Genomic DNA, 14478 nt, shown 5'->3' with positions numbered 1-14478 from the left:
TTGCTTTGGTTACCGAATGCCATAGAAAAATATTATAGTTTAATATGTCGTTCTGCCCCTGAACAAGGCAGTTCCCCGGTAGGCAGTCATTGTAAATAAGAATTTGTTCTTAACTTACTTGCCTGGTTAAATCAAAAGGAAACAATGGCTTCAGTCCAAACACTTAAAAGACAAACCCTCAGCCCTCAAATTAATTGGACACTACTGGTGCCGTCTGACGAGTACACACTTGCAAGGTGAGGAAGGAATGATTCGTGCTTTTAAACCCACATGTACTTCCTGTATTGATTTGTTGTGAAGAAAAAAAATGAAGGATTTTTTATTTATTTTTTAAATGGCTCGCCCTTACACTCGTTCATCCCGCGGGGATTGTGTTTTCAGCCACCGGTAGCTACAGTACATTGTGATGGCATGTAATATAATTATTAATATATGCTTACTGTGTGATAGCTAGCAAATCAATTAGCCAAATAACGTTAGCCTGCCTAGCTGGAACTTCTGAAGCGGTTCCAGCGGTCTAAGGCACTGCATCTCAGTGCTTGAGGCATCACCACAGACACCCTGGTTCGATTCCAGGCTGTATCACAAACAGTGGTGAATGGGAGTCCCATAGTGCGGCGCACAACTGGCCCAGCATTTTCGTGGTTTGGCCGGTGTAGGTCGTCATTGTAAATAAGAATTGGTTCTCAACTGACTTGCCTATTTAAACAAAGGTTAAATAAATACAAGTATTGGGGCTTCCCTATATACTGAGGATGGAGCTATTTGGAAGAGGGGAAGGAATATCTCTCATGTGACCAAATCTATTCAACAAGCTATAATGGATGTTGAAAGATGGTTCAGTTTTAAAATGTACAAATATTTAGGTCTATGGTACAATGAGCGATATACATGGGAAGAGCATGTCATAAATTTTGAAACAAAGTGTAAGAAGGTGGTGAATCTTATGCGTTCGTTGTATGGTTATGAGTAGGGTGCAAACAATCGTTGATGGATATTTTATAGAGCTCTGATCAGGACGACAATTGATTACTGGTGTATAGTTTATGAAACAGCGGGGAAAACTTGGCTTCAGAGGCTGGACAGAATCCAGTACATAGTTTTATACATGTTTTTAAGGATACGTAATGGTGCATTTTAAATCAATATCCTTATGTTTCTTACTTCTGGAGGCAGGTGAGATGCCTTTGGAAAAAATAGTTATTAGCTTTTTGGGTTAGGCTGTGAGGTTGACCATCGCACTGCTACTGTTCTAGATGACTGTTGGGAATATACTAATAGACAAGGCAGTGGTTTTGGTTGGACAGTTGGAAATGCTTGCTGATGAGAGTGGTTTATGGTTGGCCCTTCTGTGGTGATAGAGAATGTTCCTCCATGGTTACTCCCAGATCCTGTTGTTGATCCAACCTTGGTAGAGAAAAGGAAAGATTGGTCAGAAGTCAATGATGTAGTGAAACTGATTGACAAGTACATTGGTAGAAGATTTTATGCATTTTTTTGCACTTTCCACAGATGGATCCAAGGATCCAGATAGTGGGTCGCTCAGGAGCGGGTGTTTACGTTCCTGAATTTGATGTGCAGATATGTTGAAGACTAATAGACAAATTGTCAGCATACTCAGTTGAACTGTTGGTGATAGTAGTTGCCCTCTAGTGGGTGGAGGACAAACAACTTGTCAGAATTATGGTGGGTTCAGATTTCCTGTCTGTATTGAATTGTTTATCATCTGGAAAATCTAATAGGAGTGGCCTACTATTGGAAGTAATAAGGTTATTATGCAGAATTGAGAGACTAGGTGTGGTAGTGAGATTCTGCTGTGTCCCAGCTCTTTCGGGTGTGGAAGAGAATGAAATTGTAGACCAGCCAAAAGTGCTTTAAAACAAGATATAATTGATACTAATGTTCCACTGGTTAGAGGTGAGGCGAAATGTAAGATTAGAGCCATTTTGATAGATGTGTGGCAGAAGTGATGGGACTCTGAGCCCAAGAGCCGGCATTTACAGAATATGCCCTCCAAAGAAAGGTCGGTGGACCAAGATTCATAGGTTTGATTAGGAAGGAAGAGGAAGTGTTTGCTCCAGGACATTGCACTCGTCATTACAGCTGGTTGGCAAGCATGTGAATGGTTTGTCTCAGGAGTGTATGGTCATGAAATAGTGGAGCATGTGTTACATTGTTGTAAGTATGTTGACGAGAGGGAAAGATTGAAGTGTAGGGTCATTGAGGTTGGTGGGGTTTGGAAGGAATTTTGGTGATTGGGAAGGGTCTATTGGAAGTTCGTAGGGCTCTTTTATTTTATCAGAAGTACTGAGTTAGGTAAGAGGATTTAGACTTGTGGCGCTAATGTTGTAAACCGTGATTGACTACACACTCCAGCACAGTAGGTGGCGGCAAATGTTTGTTTGCAAACCGCTATTATAAAATATAAGAAGAATCACAGGAGTTGTGGAAGCGCGCTTCTGAAAGTTTTTGTTACTAAATAAATTGGCATCAGACCATACGAGCAGGAGGTTCATCATGCCTGTCACCTGTGCAGTAAACGGCTGCACCAACAAGTTTATCAAAGTGTCAGAAATAAGATTTTACAGGTAAGGAGTAAAGGACTTCAAACTATCGTTAGCAAACGCTTTCTTCAAATGTTGTTGTCTCTAGTTGTTAGCCAGCTAACTAGATAGTCGCTGTTGAGTCTAGTTAGCAAGCTAGCTAAATTAGGTGTGTTTATACGTGCGAGAGAGAGGGAATGCATGTATGCATGTGTCAGCTGCGCTTGCTTGTGTTAAGCAGTGTTTCTTGTCCTGTTGTTCTTAGGTTCCCCATCAGTAAACCTCAGCTTGCCAACCATTGGGTACAAAGTTCATCCCTACACCTAACACTTTCCTCTGTTCAGAGCATTTTAACCCAGATTGTTTCCGAGACTACAATGGCAAACAGTTTCTTAGGGAAGATGCAGTGCCCACCATTTCGGTGCTGATTCATCGAAGGTAATATGTGGTTTCATAGTTGCTCCATCGAGCTTTGCCTACTGTCTTTTATTTTTTATTCAACTGGACTATAAAATGCATGTTAAAAACATTGCAGCCTGAATTACGAAAAAGGGAGATAATGACCAAAGACACAAATGCGGCTAATCGCTTCGGGGCACCATCAGACCGGGAGAGGGCTAAGGCGCTGGAGAAGAGCAAGGCCAAAGAGAAACGACAGAGTACCCGGGATACTGGCAAGGTGTGTCTCGTGTTTTCTCAGCTCGCGTACATTTCATACTTTACTTTTTTTGGTAAATCACCTCTCAATGATCTTTAAATTCATGTTAGTGTAAATCCTGTTGCTGTATATAGGGAGTTTGCGAATTTTTGCACAGTTAAGTGCTGTTTTTCAGGGGATTTTTTCACATGCACAAGAGCATACTTCCCCCTGTCATCAACATTCACTCAGTTCTTTTTTTTGTTTTTGCAGTGAAGAGGTGATGGCAGAAGACAACGAGGAGGCGTCTCCTCAAACACTGACTGGTAAGAGTGGACACATGTTTCCAGAATCCATCACTGCATTGGTGCACTGCTCTGCTACTTTCCTCAAAGGCTGCAATGTATGTTTGTTTTCAATATTGCGTTTCAAATTGTTGCCTTTTTTTACTGGAGAGACTAGTCAGTGAAAATGAGTGTAAGGGATAAGGTAATCCAGCAGAAAGTAGTGTCATTCTGTAAATGGTGCAGACGCAGAATTTAGTTACTTGCAGGAGGCAGGTCAGAGAGAAGAAAAAAATGGACAGGGCTGTCATACGTTCCCGTTTTTGTGTATTTGCAGACAGACTATAGGGGCGAAGAGCAAAGTGTATGACAGCAAAGGGCGCATGCTCTCCTGTGGCAAGGACATGTGTGACTGCCTGGACACGGACTGCATGGGCTGCTTCTACCCCTGCCCCGAGTGCAGCTCTCGCATGTGTGGCGTGGAGTGCCGCTGTGACCGCAAGTGGCTCTACGAGCAGGTTGAGGCGGGGGCGAGATCATCCGCAACAAGTACGCTGGCTAGTCTCCCCAACACTTAGACCTTCAACTATGACTGTTGTTGAGATCAATAATATATATATTTTTTTTTTCTGTAGAGTGAGAATAAGAATTGGTCTGAAGTTGCCAAAAGAGAAACTTGATTTGATTATGTATCAAGAGTAAATAAGAAATAATACTCCCACAATGATTTCAACCAGGTGTTATAGACACTGCATATGTAGTTTAATTCCTGTACAGAGGTTCAATTCAAGAAAGTCTATGCACATACACTTCACCGGTGCCTCGCTACGAGAACTCATGCAAGGGGTGAAAAAGGTATATGACGGAGATTTGTTTTGACCTTTTTTGAAAGTATGCATGCGTGAAGAATTTTCTATGTTTCGTTTTCTGACATTCTGCATTATGGTTTTTGCAATTTTCCACTTGTTTTGATTAGTGATTTACATATTTGTTTTGTGCCCACAGCTGTCAATTACATTGGTCTTAAATCATTATTAAAATGTTTAGAATAATTATCGGTGATGTGACTGGTGGCTTCTTCAGTATTGTATGTGTGGTTTTGCATCAATTTCTTCAAATGTCCACGAGGTGTTAAGCGGCTAAAACTAGTGTGCTGCTTTACCACAGATGAGCTCCAATAAAGGGTGTTTTGTGCAATTTCACAATTATTTTCTGTGACATATTAGGTCTATTTATGGGTAGTGATAAATGTTGTGTAGTCACAGTGGTGTAAAAATACTGGGAAGTACTGCTTTAGTTTTCTTTTGTTCTCTACTTTACTATATCTTGACTACTTTTACTTCACTACATTGCTAAATAAAATAATGTACTTTTTACTCTACATTTTCCTTGACACCCAAAAGTACTTGTTACTTTTTGAACGTGTAACAGGAAAGAAAATGGTCTAATTCACACATTTATCAAGAGAACATCCCTACTGCCTCTGATATGGCGGACTCACTAAGCACATGCTTCATTTGTAAATTATATCTTAGTGTTGGACTGTGCCCCTGGGTATCAATAAATTAAAAAAGAACACGCTGCTCTGGTTTGTTTAATATAATTGTCTTATTTATACTGTTACTTGATACTTAAGTGTATTGTAGCAATTACATTTACTTTTGATACTTGAGTATTTAAAAGCAAATACTTTGACTTAAGTGTTTTATTTTGTGAGCACATCAATGATGGCAACAGTATCATAAATTAGTCCAACTGTTGCTTTACATAGGGTGTTGGAGCAGCCACAGTTCAACTCTACAGTTTTACGCTTCTAGTGGGTTAACTACACAGCTGGGTGTTGCCATGCTTATGCGATCATAGTTGGAGTTGTCTGTCTTGCATTTGATGCAGTCAGCTTTTGGCAACAGGTATGATGTAGGGGATGGCCCCAGATGGACAGCCTTTCAGGTCGACCTCGTAGGACCACTCCTTGAAGTTACACACCCCCTGGGAGCGTGTCAAACATTTGCTCTGATAGTTCAGATCCTGTCAATGACCGCATTCATACCAGTAAGTTGAAACACTGGCCTGGTCCCAGATCTGTTGTGATGTATAGTCAACTAATGGCATGGCAATAACCATAGGACTTGGCAAGACAGCTCAAACGGGTCTGCAATTCGGTTAATGAAAACCATTTTTTTTATTGCATGATTCATTGTGCTACTCTTCTGCTGCCATTGTGAGCTACACAGAACACAAATATAAACGCAACTTGTAAAGTGTTGGTTTCATGAGCTGAAATAAAAAAAATCCAGAAATGTTCCATACACACACAAAAAGCTTAATTCGCTCTAATTTTAAGCACACTTTTTTTTTTGCATCCCTGTTAGTAAGCATTTCTCCTTTCCCGAGATAAATCCACCTGATCGGTGTGGCATATCAAGAAGCTGATTAAATAGCATGATCATTACACAGGTGCACCTTGTGCTGGGGGCATTAAGGCCACTTTAAAATATGCAGTTTTGTCAACACAATGCCACAGATGTCTCAAGTTATGAGGGAGTGTGCAATTGGCATGCTGACTGCAGGATTGTTGCCAGAGAACTGAATGTTAATTTCTCTACCATAAGCCACCTCCATCGTTTTAGAGAATTTGGCAGTACGTCTAACTGGCCTCACAACAGCAGACCATGTGTAACCATGCCAGCTCAGGATCTCCACATCCTGCTGCTTCACCTGCAGGATCATCTGTGGGGGTGGGAGGCACAGGAGTATTTCAAATCCAATTTTACTGATCAAGTACACGTGTTTAGCAGGTGTTATTGCGGGTGTAGTGAAATGCTTGTGCTCCTAGCTCCGACAGTGCAGTAATATCTAACAAGTGATATCTAACAGTTTCACAACAAACAGTTCAAGTTGGAAGTTCACATACATTTAGGTTGGAGTCATTAAAACTAGTTTTTCAACCACTCCAGTGGTAGTTTTGGCAAGTCAGGACATCTACATTGTGCATGACACAAGTCATTTTTCCAACAATTTTTTACAGATTATTTTACTTATAATTCACTGTATCGCAATTCTAGTGGGTCAGAAATTAGCATACACTAAGTTGACTATGCCTTTGAAACAGCTTGGAAAATTCCAGAAAATTATGTCATGGCTTTAGAAGCTTCTGATAGGCTAATTGACATAATTTGAGTCAATTGGAGGTGTACCTACGGATGTATTTCAAGGCCTACCTTCAAACTCAATGCATCGTTGCTTGACATCATGGGAAAATCAAAAGAAATCAGCCAAGACCTCTGAAAAAAAAGGTATGAGGTAGGACAATTATGTGGATATATTGAATCAACCTCTCAAAACATCAGTCAGGAAGTTAAAGCTTGGTCGCAAATGGGTCTTCCAAATGGACAATGACCCCAAGCATACTTCTAAAGTTGTGGCAAAATGGCTTAAGGACAACAAGGTCAAGGTATTGGAGTAGCCATCACAAAGCCCTGACCTCAATCCTATTGAACATTTGTGGGCAGAACAGAAAAAGCATGTGCGAGAAAGGAGGCCTTACAAACCGGACTCCGTTACATCAGCTCTGTCAGGAGGAATGGGCCAAAATTCACCCAACTTATTGTGGGAAGCTTGTGGAAGGCTACCTGAAACGTTTGACCCAAGATAAACAATATAAAGGCAATGCTACCAAATACTAATTCAGTGTATGTAAACTTCTGACCCACTGGGAATGTGATGAAAGAAATAAAAGCTGAAATAAATCATTCTCTCTACTATTATTCTGCCATTTCACATTCTTAAAATTATGTGGTAATCCTAACTGACCTAAGAAAGGGAATTTTTAATAGGATTAAATGTCAGGAATTGTGAGAAACTGAGTTTAAATGTATTTGGCTAAGGTGTATGTAAACTTCTGACTTCAACTGTATACCCAAAATACACGTACATCTAATTAAGGAATGGATTAAGAATATACATACATATGTCAGAGCGGCATTTGACTAAGACACAGTGGCATAGTATAGAGTACAGTATATATACATATGAGATGGGTGATGCAATATTCCAAAACAATGAAAGTGACTAAGATACAGTGGAATAGTATAGAGTACAGTTTACACATATGAGATGAGAAATGCAAGATACAGAGAAATTATGAAAGTGACCAGTGTTTAATTTCCTTAAAATGGCCATTGAATCCTAATCTATGTCTATAGGTAGCCGGTAGTGATTGCTGTTTAGCAGTCTGATGGCCTTGAGATCGAAGCTGTTTTTCAGTTTCTCGGTTCCAGCTTTGATGCACCTGTACTGACCTCGCCTTCTGGCTCGGGTGGTTGATGTCCTTGATGATCTTTTTGGCCTTTCAAAAAGTGTGCGATGTAGATGTCCAGGAGGGTGTGAATTTTTCCCCTGGTAGTGCGTTAGGCACCCTCTGGAGAGATTTGCGGTTGTGGGCGGTGCAGTTGCCGTACCAGGCTGTGGTACAGCCCGAGAGGATCCTCTCAATTGTGCATCTGTAAAAGTTTGTGAGGGTTTTAGGTGTTAAGCCACATTTCTTTAGCCTCCTGAGGTTAAAGAGGCACTGTTGCGCCTTCTTCAACACACTGTCTGTGTGGGTGGACCATTTCAGTTTGTCAGTGATGTGTACGCTAAGGAACTTGAAGCTTTCCACCTTCTCCACGGCAGTCCCATCGATGTGGATGGGGGATGCTCCCTCTGCGGTTTCCTGAAGTCCACTATAATCTCCTTAGTTTTGTTGATGTTGAGTGAGAGGTTATTTTCCTGGCACCACACTCCCAGAGCCCTTACCTCCTCCCTGTAAGCTGTCTCATCGTTGTTGGTAATCAAGCCTACTACTGTTGTGTCATCTGCACACTTGATGATTGAGTTGGCGTGCTTGGCCACGCAGTCATGGGTGAACAGGGAGTACTGGAGGGGGCTGAGCATGCACCCTTGTGGAGCCCCAGAGTTGAGGATCAACTAAGAGGAGGTGTTGTTTCCTACCTTCACCACCTGGGGGTGACCCATCAGGAAGTCCAGGACCCAGTTGCACAGGGTGGGATTCGGGCCCAGGGCCTCGACCTTGATTATGAGCTTGGAGGGTACTATGGTGTTGAATTCTGAGCTATAGTCAATGAACAGAATTCTTACATAGGTATGCCTCTTGTCCAGATGGGACAGGGCAGTGTGGTGGCGATTTGCATCGTCTGTGGATCTTTTTGGGCGGTAAGTAAATTGAAGAGGGTCTAGGGTGGCAGGTAAGGTGAAGGTGATATGATACTTAAATAGTCTCTCAAAGCACTTCATGATGACAGAGGTGAGTGATATGGGGCGATAGTCATTTACAGTGCCTTGCGAAAGTATTCGGCCCCCTTGAACTTTGCAACCTTTTGCCACATTTCAGGCTTCAAACATAAAGATATAAAACTGTATTTTTTTGTGAAGAATCAACAACAAGTGGGACACAATCATGAAGTGGAATGACATTTATTGGATATTTCAAACTTTTTTAACAAATCAAAAACTGAAAAATTGGGCGTGCAAAATTATTCAGCCCCCTTAAGTTAATACTTTGTAGCACCACCTTTTGCTGCGATTACAGCTGTAAGTCGCTTGGGGTATGTCTCTATCAGTTTTGCACATCGAGAGACTGACATTTTTTCCCATTCCTCCTTGCAAAACAGCTCGAGCTCAGTGAGGTTGGATGGAGAGCATTTGTGAACAGCAGTTTTCAGTTCTTTCCACAGATTCTCGATTGGATTCAGGTCTGGACTTTGACTTGGCCATTCTAACACCTGGATATGTTTATTTTTGAACCATTCCATTGTAGATTTTGCTTTATGTTTTGGATCATTGTCTTGTTGGAAGACAAATCTCCGTCCCAGTCTCAGGTCTTTTGCAGACTCCATCAGGTTTTCTTCCAGAATGGTCCTGTATTTGGCTCCATCCATCTTCCCATCAATTTTAACCATCTTCCCTGTCCCTGCTGAAGAAAAGCAGGTCCAAACCATGATGCTGCCACCACCATGTTTGACAGTGGGGATGGTGTGTTCAGGGTGATAAGCTGTGTTGCTTTTACGCCAAACATAACATTTTGCATTGTTGCCAAAAAAGTTCAATTTTGGTTTCATCTGACCAGAGCACCTTCTTCCACATGTTTGGTGTGTCTCCCAGGTGGCTTGTGGCAAACTTTAAACAACACGTTTTATGGATATCTTTAAGAAATGGCTTTCTTCTTGCCACTCTTCCATAAAGGCCAGAATTGTGCAATATACGACTGATTGTTGTCCTATGGACAGAGTCTCCCACCTCAGCTGTAGATCTCTGCAGTTCATCCAGAGTGATCATGGGCCTCTTGGCTGCATCTCTGATCAGTCTTCTCCTTGTATGAGCTGAAAGTTTAGAGGGACGGCCAGGTCTTGGTAGATTTGCAGTGGTCTGATACTCCTTCCATTTCAATATTATCGCTTGCACAGTGCTCCTTGGGATGTTTAAAGCTTGGGAAATCTTGTTGTATCCAAATCCGGCTTTAAACTTCTTCACAACAGTATCTCGGACCTGCCTGGTGTGTTCCTTGTTCTTCATGATGCTCTCTGCGCTTTTAACGGACCTCTGAGACTATCACAGTGCAGGTGCATTTATACGGAGACTTGATTACACACAGGTGGATTGTATTTATCATCATTAGTCATTTAGGTCAACATTGGATCATTCAGAGATCCTCACTGAACTTCTGGAGAGAGTTTGCTGCACTGAAAGTAAAGGGGCTGAATAATTTTGCACGCCCAATTTTTCAGTTTTTGATTTGTTAAAAAAGTTTGAAATATCCAATAAATGTTGTTCCACTTCATGATTGTGTCCCACTTGTTGTTGATTCTTCACAAAAAAATACAGTTTTATATCTTTATGTTTGAAGCCTGAAATGTGGCAAAAGGTCGCAAAGTTCAAGGGGGGCGAATACTTTCGCAAGGCACTGTAGTTAAATTACCTTTGCTTTCTTAGCCAACATTGTCCCTATCTCGTAGCATGTGGGGACAACAGACTGGGATAGGGAGAGATTTGAATATATCTGTGAACACACCAGCCAGCTGGTCTGTGCATGCTCTTAGGACACGGCTAGGGATACCATCTGGGCTGTCAGCCATGTGAGGGTTAACACTCTTTAATGTCTTACACGGAACCCAAACCTGCTGCGCGAGTGCGCCATCGTGCATAAATGTATTTTGTTCCCCCACTACCAAACGCGATCAAGACACGCAGGTTAAAATATCAAAACAAACTCTGAACCAATTATATTAATTTGGGGACAGGTCGAAAAGCATTAAACATTTATGGCATTTAGCTAGCTAGCTGGCACTTGCTAGCTAATTTGTCCTATTTAGCTAGCTTGCTGTTGCTAGCTGATTTGTCCTGGGATACAAGCATTGAGTTGTTATTTTACCTGAAATGCACAAGGTCCTCTACTCCGCCAATTAATCCACACATAAAACGGTCAACCGAATCGTTTCTAGTAATTTCTCTTCCTTCCAGGCTTTTTCTTCTCTTTATATTGCGATTGGCAACTTTCATAAATTAGGTGCATTACCACCACTGACCTCGTTCGTCTTTCAGTCACCCACGTGGGAAAAACCAATGAGGAGATGGGACGTGGGTACCTCCTTCTACAAACCAATGAGATGGGAGAGGCAGGATTTTCAGCGCGATCTGTGTCTATTTTAGCCCTTGGCAATGCAGACGCTCATTGGCGCAATAACTGAATGACATGTCTAAATTTATTTTGCAACACTCGAGTATTCGACGCGAGCAGTGTCGTTAGCCTGTAACTCACGTCGGCCATGGAGAATGACAGCCCACAGTCCTTGGTAGCGGGCCGCATCGGTGGCACTGTATTATCCTCAAAGTGAGCAAAGGTGTTCAGCCTCTCCGGAAGCAAGACGTCGGTGTCCGCGACATGGCTGGTTTTCCTTTTATTATCCGTGATTCTCTGTAGACCCTGCCACATACGTCTCGTGTCTGAGCCGTTGAACTGGGACTCAACTTTGTCTCTATACCGACGTTTAGCCTGCTTGATTACTTTCCAGAGTGAGTAACTACACTATTTGTATTCTTCTATATTCCCAGTCGTCTTGCCCTGGTTAAATGTAGTAGTTCATGCTTTCAGTTTTGCGCGAATGCTCCCCTCTATCCACGGCTCCCATCTATCCACAGTGAAGTTCTTCGAGACATAAATGATCTCAGGAGATAGTAAGTTCGGCATTTAATTGTGAGATATTCTAGGTCGGGTGAACAGAAGGACTTGAGTTCCTGTATGTTATCACAGTTACACCATAAGTCGTTAATCATAAAAGATATACCTCCACCCTTCTGCTTCCCGGAGAGATGTTTGTTCCTGTTGTCGTAATGTACTGAGAAACCAACTGGCTTTACAGAGTCAGACAGTATATCTTGAGAGAGCCATGTTTCTGTAAAGCGGAATATGTTACAATTCCTGGTGTCCCTCTGAAAAGCAACTCTCACCTTGAGCTCATCAATTTGATTATCCAGTAAAATACTCGGGAGTGGTGGGTGGTGTGCACGCTTCCTGAGTCGGACCAGAAAACCGCCTCTAGTACCTCTCCTTTGCCGGCGTTGTTTTGGGTCAGCCTCTGGAATAAGTGTGACTGCTCTCGGGAGAGCAAACAAAGGATCCACTCCAGGGAAGTTGTAATCCTGGTCGTGATGCTGGATGTTCTGTTGAGTTGCCGCTGCTCTAATATCCAATAGTTCTTCCCGGCTGTATGTAATGACACAAAACAATTCCTGAGCTAATAATGTTTTAAAAAAATAGTACATAAACAAACTAAATACTGCAGAGTTGCGAGCTAGTCACGATGCTGCCATCTCCGTAGGCGCCATTGTTTGACAGCATATTTCTGTTTGTTATAAGGCCCTTTTGTGAGGAAAATCTCATTCTGATTGGCTGGGTCTGGCTCCCCAGTGGGTGGGCCTATGCCCTGCCCAGGCATGTGAAATCCATAGATTAGGTTCCTATTGAATGTATTTCAATTGACTGATTTCCTCATATGAACTGTAACTCAGTAAAATCTTAGAAAATGTTGCATGTTGTGTTTATATTTTTGTTCAGTATTTATCAAACGGTGCTAGTGCAACATCAAATAGTATAATTAATTATTTAGCTCAATTAGCACATAGTCCTAGACAATTACATTAAACAGCAGACACTGTAGCATGGTTGCACTACAATATATTACACAACAGCTCACATGCAACATAATATAACTCAATGTAATGAAAAACAATTGTAACCTTCTTTGATAAACAACAGTGTTGTGTTCATTAGGACACTCAACAGAGATCTTTTTGTATCAGAAAATAAAAAGATGTCCAGGTAGGCCCTCCCTGTTTCAGTCAGTCCTGTCCAGTTTGGTACCTAATAAACACACAACCCTAAATAAGTACTGTCTATCCCTATTTCGCTACCGTTGTTTCGCACAGGCCGGCGCAGATGGTGATGGTGATGCTTCCGTGACTCATGTTGTTTAGTCGGCTGCCACATTTGCAGTCTGTCCCCGCCCTCACTGGTGTCATCCACAGTGTTGCCATGATGGCCAGCTGCAGCTTCCTTAAGTGGGTGCAGTACATAATGCTTCCACAATGTGGTTGGTTCAGAGTTCGTTTTGACATTTCAATCTGCATGTCCTGATCGCATCTGGTGTGGGTGGACAAAATCAACATGCGTGCAATGGTGCATGCGGATGTGCCCAAGCGGTCTGGTCAGCATGTTAAGTCACACTTTAAACAACGTTTATCTTATAAGGCCTTCAGACTCCCTTTATAAGGGCACCCCAAATCATTAAGGAAATGTCATCCTATATGAAGGGTGGCATATAGGGTTATGTGTGCCACATTTGCCATAGCACCAGACAAACGTATTTCACCTGTTGTATCACTTCTATTATAACCTGAATATGATTATGGCCATAGTGGCAGGTTTCCTAAATTAGATTTTCTCAGACCACATAACATTCCCTCTTGGTCTCCCAAATGGACATCTAAAATGATGGCCTTTATCTACCATTTCAATCAGTGATTCACAACCGCTCGGAGGACATTGCTGTGGCTCTGTTAAAGATGTTTGTCAGAGATAATGCCATCAAAATCTGAGATCTTCAGATGCGCAAAGAGAGATTCTAATCAAATCACATAAAGAATACAGACAAAGTCAGATGAGTCATTTTCTGTTTGGTCATGAGCCAAAACCAATAGTAGGTTTGGGAGGACAAAGATAGTATACCGTTGGAAGCTACTTCACTCATTAAGAGAATAGATTATTCTACATCAACATAGCCCTCTTAGATGTTTGTGGCCAGGATGAAAGGTGCAAAGAGTGACAGCTTAAGGCTATTGTTACTGTGCGGTGGACAAGATAAGATCATCTATAAAAAGTAATTTGATGTAAGTCAATGCAGGCGTCCAGGGGAGGGAAGAAGGGAGGACAAATGTATTACCAAAATGATGTTGAATTAGATTACATGAAATGTTCAGATTAAATCGTCAATTAGTTGATCAAATAATCTGTGCTACACGGAGTCTTTTAAAATTAGGAAAAATGTATTGTTGTTATTGTATTATTATATTATTGCATTATAAAACGCTACAGTCAGGGTACCCAAGCAAATTAGAAGGTGAAAAGGGGAGACAATTAAGAGATTACATTTGTACAGTACATCTCAAAATCAAATCTCATGAAAGTCTTTCAACTTTTCAGTTTAGTCACATTGGGGCGGCAGGGTAGCCTAGTGGTTAGAGCGTTGGACTAGTAACTGGAAGCTGACAAGGTACAAATCTGTCGTTCTGCCCCTGAACAGGCAGTTAACCCACTGTTCCTAGGCCATCATTGAAAATAAGAATTTGTTCTTAACTGACTTGCCTAGTTAAATAAAGGTAATATAAAAAATAAAATAAACATTGAAAGATCACACTGCCTTGGAACACTTCCAGATCAAGTTCTACCTCTCCACAAGTT

The 14478-nt window shown here is 41.6% G+C and overlaps 2 pseudogenes; one reads left to right on the top strand and one right to left on the bottom strand.

Moving 5' to 3' along the window:
- Positions 1–608: 608 nt before the first annotated feature.
- Positions 609–4026, top strand: LOC112248988 (annotated as a pseudogene).
- Positions 4027–5269: 1243 nt separating this feature from the next.
- LOC112249736 lies at positions 5270–13094 on the bottom strand (annotated as a pseudogene).
- Positions 13095–14478: the final 1384 nt, after the last annotated feature.

The sequence above is a fragment of the Oncorhynchus tshawytscha genome, linkage group LG04 (genome assembly GCF_018296145.1).
Source record: "Oncorhynchus tshawytscha isolate Ot180627B linkage group LG04, Otsh_v2.0, whole genome shotgun sequence".
NCBI lineage: Eukaryota > Metazoa > Chordata > Actinopteri > Salmoniformes > Salmonidae > Oncorhynchus > Oncorhynchus tshawytscha.
This window is presented reverse-complemented; position numbering and strand designations above follow the sequence as displayed.